This window comes from Muscardinus avellanarius (genome assembly GCF_963383645.1).
Source record: "Muscardinus avellanarius genome assembly, chromosome: X".
In the NCBI taxonomy this organism is placed as follows: domain Eukaryota; kingdom Metazoa; phylum Chordata; class Mammalia; order Rodentia; family Gliridae; genus Muscardinus; species Muscardinus avellanarius.
This window is the reverse complement of record NC_137792.1, coordinates 113,126,644-113,134,464: the sequence shown is the minus strand read 5'-3', so window position 1 is coordinate 113,134,464 and position 7,821 is coordinate 113,126,644.

Sequence of the window (7,821 nt, the reverse complement as noted above, 5' to 3'; positions counted from 1 at the left end):
TGCTTCCAACATAGATCCAACCAGAGAAAGTCAAATAATGCAACTCTAACTAATCATGTCAGATGCTAGTTAGCTGACCCACAGCTTCCCCATGCTAATGATTTCCAATCAACACATACCTCAAGCCTTATTTTTTTCCATGATAAAGCTTTCTCACTTTTTGGTCCACTTCCAAGTCTCTGCTCAGACACAAACAATGGTGGTTGATTCCCTTGCTCTAACAAGCACTGAGTAAATAGCCTTTGCCTTTCACAGCCCAGCAATTTTTGTTATTTCCACATTATGTTCTTTGGGAGCACCCAGAAAAGTAACACTGATCAAAAAATTCCCAAGCCTTAATAATGATGGTTGGGGTTAGGCCCAGCAAATTTTCTACTAGTGGTAAGCAAATAATCATTAATTTGGGTACAGAACCTCCCATGCAGAGAGCAGTGAAAGTTCTCCATGGGATCAAATATGTCGTAGTAGGAATGGTGTTTTTGTAACACCCAAGAGCTGTGATTACTGTGGCAGCCAGCCTAGCAATTGCTGTAGAGCCAGCTTCCACTGAGTGTTATGTAAGACTTGCAATTGGTATTTCGAGAAAGCTAGGCCAAGGAAGAACTCTCCGGCTGATTGTAGTCTCTGATTTTTCAGACATGGCTTGACCCAGATAATATTATATGCTATGCCTTGTTTACTTGTTCCTAGTAATTGGGAGCCAGAGAGGACATCCACGGTAAGATGCCCTGGCCACTTAGGTAAGTACAATATTTTTATGTCTCAGTAAGTGAGACTTATATTAGAGGGGAAGAGAATATTATAATTAATAAGAAACGAGGCCAATCGTTATAGGGACTTACATTATTTGCATTTAGTATCTCACAAATATTAAATTGTATTTGTATTTTTATATTTATTTTTTGTGGTAGTGAGGATTTAACTCAGGGGCATTCTACCTCCGAGCTACACTCCCAGCCCTAGTTTTTATTCTTTATTTTGAAACAGGGCCTCAATAAGTAGCTAAAGCTGGCCGAGAACCTGCGATCCTCCTGTCTCAGCCTCCCAAGTAATGGGATTAGAAGTATGCACCACCGTGGCCAGCTATACTTTTATTTTTTTTTTTAAATCCTTCAGTATTTGTGTTGACTTTGGATTATAGCACTTTTTTTTTTTTTTTTTTTTTTTTTTTGCGGTACTGGGGATGGAACCCAGGGGCATTCTACCTCCTAGAACTATACCCCCAGCCTTAGTTTTTATTCTTTATTTTGAAACAGGGTCTCACTGAGTTCCAAATGGCCTCACTAAGTAGTAGCTGAGGCCGTCCTCGAACCTTGATCCTCCCATCTCAACCTCCCAAATGCTGGGATTACAAGCATGGGCCACCACGCCCATCCACTTTTATTTTTTGTACAGGGGATTGAACCTAGAGGTATTCTATCTCTGAGCCAAACCTCCAGCCTTATTTTATTTTTTATTTTGAAATAGAGTTTCACTAAGCTGCTGAGGGTATCCCTAAGTGGCTTGAATTTGCAATCCTCCTATGTCTCAGCCTTATTAGTACTAGGATTACCAGCATGTATTCTACCTCTGAACTGCACTCCTAGTCCTATTTATTAAACAGGGCCTCACTAGTTTGCTGGGGCTGCCCTCAAATCTGTAAGCCTCCTATATCACCCTCCCAGGAACTGTAATTATGTGTATATACCACCACACCCAGCTGGATTACAGTATTTTTAACTTAAGTACCAAAATCATGAACATCTGGATTTAAAATAGCATCCCATTGTTCTATTTACTTGGTGAAAGTAATTAATAATCATGAGTTTTGTCTAATTTGAAGTAAACTTTGGATCATAGTCCAAATACTTTCCAAATACTCATGAGTCACAAGTGGTTTTTTCTTTGTTTGTTTGTTTGTTTTTTCAGGTCTGGGGATGGAACCCAGAGGCATTTGACCTCTGAGCTACATGCCCTGCCCAATCTTTTATTCTTTATTTTGAAACAGGGTCTCACTGAGTTGCAAAGGGCCTAAGTAGCTGAGGCTGTCCGCGAACCGCGATCCTCACGGTCTCAGCCTCCCAAATGCTGGGACTACAAGTGTGTGCCACCACGCCCGGCTCACAAGTGCTATCTTAAGAGTCTGAATTAGCCAGATTTGTGATGCTATTAGTAGTAGAGACAGAAGAAGTGATGGTGTCAGTGCTGTTTTTTTTTTTTTTCCCCTGTGGTACTGCAGTGGAACCCAGGGGCTTTCTACCTCCGGGGTATACTCCCAGACCTATTTTATACTTTATTTGGAAACAGGGTCTCACTAAGTTGCTGAGAGCCTCACTAAGTAGCTGAGGCTGGCTTCGAACCTGCGCGATCCTCCTGTCTCAGCCTCCCAAGTGCTGGGATTGCAAGAGCAGAAATTGCAAACATACGCCACCACGCCTGGCTTAATGTCTTTATGTCAGTAGGTTTGACCAATCCAAACAACAGTGTGGTTCTCATGGTTCCCGAACAGGCTCATGTTGTATGTCTCCCTGGGTTGAGCCTGTAGCATGATGTGTGTGTGTGTGTGTGTGTGTGTGTGTGTGTGTGTGCGCGCGCGCGCACGCCAAGGAGCACACAATACTGGGAATTGAACTCAGGGGCATTCTATCTCTGAGCTACACCCTTGGCCCTATTTTTTTTTTTCATGTGGTACTGGAGTTGGAACCCAGGAGCGTTTTACCTCTGAGCTACACACTCAGCCCTTTCTTTCTTTCTTTCTTTCTTTCTTTCTTTCTTTCTTTCTTTCTTTTTTATTTATTCGTTTATTCATTTATTTATTTATTTATTTATTTATTTTTGCAGTACTGGGGATGGGACCCAGGGACATTCTACCTCTGAGCTACACTCTCAGCCCTATTTTTTATTCTTTATTTATTTATTTTGTGGTACTGGGGGTGGAACCCAGAGGCTTTCTACCTCTGGGCTATACTCCCAGACCTATTTTATATTTTATTTGGAAACAGAGTTTCACTGAGTTGTTGAGAGCCTCACTCAGTAGCTGAGGCTGGCTTCGAACCCATGCGATCCTCCTGTCTCAGCCTCTCAAATGCTGGGATTACAAGCGTGCGCCAGCACACCCGGTTTAGCCCTATTTTTTTAGAACAGGGTCTCACTAAGTTGTAGAGGGCCTCGCTAAGTTGCTGAGGCAGGCCTCAAACCTGTGATCCTCCTCTCTCAGCCTCCCAGCCTGTTGTTTCTAAACATACCTTATCTACAGGAGGGAGTGTAGATTACCAAAACCTGGGTAATCCACCAGTAGATGTGTAGTTAACATTGGTGAGGCCCAGTAAGGGAGGGTCACAGCAACAAACAGGGGTTAAAGTCAGATGTTGTTTCCTGGTTATTACCAAAATGATGTTATTTGGTTTTTGATTCCTTATACCTCTCGAGTTGGGAACAGCTCCAGATCTGTGATATAGTACCTTTATTAAGAAAGTGCATGGATGGCAGATAAGGGCATCTCTCTCTCTCTCTCTCTCTCTCTCTCTCTCTCTCTCTCTCTCTCTCTCTCCAAATAGTGGTAGTTTCCTCAGTTTATTCTGGGTGATGGGTTGGCACAGGCTGAGTATCGTTCCAAAGTCAGTTGTTCACAGTGAGGAAAAGTTGCTAGGCTCTGGTTTTTCTTTTCTTTCTTTTTTTTTCTTTTTTTTCTTTTTTCTTTTTTTTTTTTTTTTTTGTGTGTGTGTGGTGCTGGGGATTGAACCCAGGGGCATTATACCTCCAGGTTACACCCCCAGCCCGTTTCTTTTTCTTTCTTTCTTTCTTTTTTTTTTTTTTTTTTTGAGATAGGGTCTCTCTAAGTTACGGAGAGCCTAAGTAGCTGAGGCTGGCAGTGAACCCAGATCCTCCTGTCTCAGCCTCCAAAGTACTGGGATTACAAGCGTGTGCCACCCCGCCCGGCCCTGGTTTTCTATGAGGGATAAAAGTAATGTACCCGTTGGGTGTGCCTTTTCTGTGGGTGGCAATGTCAGAGCTCTCATGTTCATAAAAATGGATAATGAGCCAGGCATGGTGGCGCAAACTTGTAATCCCAGTACTTGGGAGGCTGAGACAGGAGGATCACAGGTTCGCAGCCAACATCAGTGACTTAGTGAGGCCCTCCACAACTTAGTGAGACCCTGTTTTAAAATAAATAGTTAAAAATAGGGAACTCTAGCCGGGCATGATGGTGCACACTTGTAATTCCCGTGCTTGGGAGGTGGAGACAGGAGGATCGCGCAGGTTCAAAGCCAGCCGTGCTGGCTTAAGAGAACCTGTTTCCAAATTTAAAAAGTATAAAAATAGGTCGGGGAGTGCCGGGCGTGGTGGTGCACGCTTGTAATCCCTGCACTTGGGAGGCAGAGACAGGAGGATCGTGCAAGTTCAAAGCCAGCCGTGCTTGCTTAAGAGACCCTGTTTCCAAAAACAAAAAAATAGGTCTGGGAGTGTAGCCCGGAGGTAGAAGGGTTTCCAGGAACCCAGTGCCACAAAAAAAAAAAAAAAAAATAGGGAACTCTAGATGAAAAAGGAAATCCTATAGAGGAGCAAACAAGACAACCTAAAAGAGGGGGTGGGAGGGGAGAAGAAGGAAATTCTCTAAAACACACAATGTACTTAAACATATCGAAGTCAACCACTAAGCCAAGCAAGGGAAGGAGGGACGGGGAGGGGATGGGGTGGGAATTGGGTAGGGGTTAAATCAGTGATGTGTACACGTTTGCACACACAAGTTTTTTCCCTATATGATGTATGAATATAATGCACCAATAAATTTTTTTTTGAAAATAGGGTTGAGGGTGTAGCTCAGAGTAGAACGCCCCTGGGGTTAGTCCTTGGTACTGCAAAAAAAAAAAAAAAAACTGGTAATGGATTGTGACTGTTGCGTGTATATATACCAGCAAAAGTCACAGCATCACTGTTAGTGATCTCCTCATTTGTTTTGAACTTCAGCATGGTGTAATTATGCCACAGAGGTGTAAATTTCAGGTGATTTGTACCATGAGTAATATTTTTAACCACTTGAGGGACCATTTTCTTCCAAAGCCTATTGTCAGCTGGGCATGGTGGCATATGCCTGTAATCCCAGTACTTGAAATGCTGATCCAGGAAGATGGCAAGGTTTCAGTTCAGCCTTGGCAACTTAGCAACACTCTCAGCATCCTAGTGAGACCCTGTTTCAAAACCAAAAACTTAAAAAAGGGTTGGGGTGAGCTTACAAGTACGACAGCACATGCTTGTAATCCTAGTACGTGGGAGGCTGAGACCGGAGGATCACAGATTTGCAGCCAGCCTCAGCTACTTAGTAAAGCCCTCTACAACTTAATGAGACCCTGTTTCAAAATAAAAGGAATAAAACTGGGCTAGGGGTATAGCTCAGAGGCAAAATGGCCCTAGGTTCCATCCATAGTACCACAAAAATACATACATACATACCCATTGTCTTTCTGTGTTACTTGCTGTCAGCATAATAGGATAAGTGAAAACCTCAAGAAATATTATTTTAGTGCTTATCTTTGCATTTTCTTTATGGTGAAGTGAAAGCCTTAAGTTATCTATATAACTTGTGGCATTTGCAAAGGCTATGAAAGCTGTTTTGTTAACCACTGAGTAACACTAGGAAAAGTTGGTGTTTTGCATGAGTAATCCAGTAAAAGATCTGCAGAGGTATTCACCATTGGTCAGGGCTCCTGTCACAGCAGAGAGACAGCCAATAAAATTACTTTCCTAGCCGGGCATGGCAGTGCACGCTTGTAATCCCCGCGCTTGGGAGGCGGAGACAGGAAGATCACGCAGGTTCGAAGCCAGCCTCGCTGGCTTAAGACACCCTGTTTCCAAATAAAACTATAAAATTGTTCTGGGAGTGTAGCCTGGAGGTAGAAGGGTTCCATCTCCAGTAACAACACAAAAAAATTATTTTCCTAGTTTTGATGGGCCCTTCTCCTCAGTAAATTTCTTCTAGAAGGTAAGGCATTGTCTGGAGTTCTGACAGGCAGTTGAGTTCCTAATAGTTTTGTGCTAATCTCTTTGCTAGGTTCACTCCTTTATTAATAATCCACCTTTGTAACCCCATGATGCCATATGCCCTGATCTCTCAGGTGCCCACTGACAGAAGAGTTAATACATTCTGAATATATTTTCTCCTTCAAAAGACAAACTTGTTGGGCGTAGTGGCACACGCTTGCAATCCCAGCATTCGGGAGGCTGAGACAAGAGGATCATGGTTCGCGAACAGCCTTAGCTACTACTTAGTGAGGCCCTTTACAACTCAGTGAGACCTTGCTTCAAAATAAAGAATAAAAAATAGGGCTATGACTGTAGTTCGGAGGTACAATGGCCCTGGGTTTCATCCCCATACTGCAAAAAAGAAAAAAAAGACATACTTACTTTGGTGCGGTTTGTTTATCAGCTTTGGCATTTGTGTGCTGCATACTGTGTGTCTTACTTGATGTGAATCAAGGTATGGTCCACTACAAAGCGCAGAATGCAAACCAATGAATTTCCCACATTTCTTTACCCAAAATGCCCACTGGCTGGATCTTTTCATAAAGTAATATCATTGTTTTTTTTTTTCTTAACAGTGCCCATAATCCTCCCTCTAGTCTCCATTGAGCAAGTGGTAGAGGTGTTTCTGGGGCTTTTGAGGAGTTAATCTCAGTGACAGGGCATGTGACTATTTCATCATGAAATTATGACATTATAGTAGGGCTGAGTTTAGCTCCACCCTGTAGGTGCTATTTTATCTTATTTTGTTTTATTGTAGTACCGGGCATTAAACCTAGAGACATTCTACCTCTGAGCTATACCCCCAGCCCTTTTTAAATTTTTTTTGTTTTGAAACAGAGTCTCACTAGGCTTCTGAGGGTCTCACTAATTTGCTGAGGATGGTCTTTCACCTGTGATCCTCCTGTCTCATCATGAGCAAGAAGATGAAATAAGATTTCTCTGGCTCCACTCCCCCTCACAGAAATTCAAGTGAAAACTATTCACAGATAATCAGAACTCTCTGAATATTCCAGAGCTAGAAAATGAGACTGAGTCACCCTCTCGGATTGAAGAACAGAGAAAAGTCACATTGAAAGGGTAAGAGGAACTGTCTGACTGTTATCATGCTGTCCCTCCTCCAAACTGACATGGTACCATGCACAAAAGATTCCCCTTTACCCATGGTTACTACAGTGGGAAAGCAGAGTTGGAAGTGGACATTCAGCTGCTCCACCTTTCTGAGACCCTTTTGTAGGCAACCCAATACTGTTTCACACCACGGAAAACATTGGCGGTATTGGAATCCACCACTTGGGGTTAGTTAGAAACAAAGAACTGGAGCGGGGCACACAGTGATCTGTACACAGATCTTGGTAGTGGCTCCGCATTCTGGCCAACAGGTACATCACACCAGAGAGACACCACACCACGATAGCAGCACTCCGCAGTGAACATGGTCTACAGGTCTACCAGGCTTGCGACCTCAGTCAGTTTCACCACCGAGTCCTGGTCCTCTCGTTAAGCCTTTCCCACCTACCCCAGCCCTATTTTTTATTCTTTATTTTGAAACAGAGTCTCACTGAGTTGCAAAGGGCCTCACTAAGTAGCTGAGGCTGTCTATGAACTGCCATCCTCTTGTCTCAGCCTCCCAAATGCTGGGATCGCAAGCATGCGCCACCACGCCCAGCATACAATAGTCCTTCCCAGGCTGGGAAGCAAATGCAGGCCAGTAATTATCCATGGGAGAAGCATCTGGCCCTGCACAACCCAACAGCCAAGTGGCAACCCAGCCAACTTCAACTGCTCTCCTTAAGCTTTTCCCAGGCCAGGAAACAAGTGTAG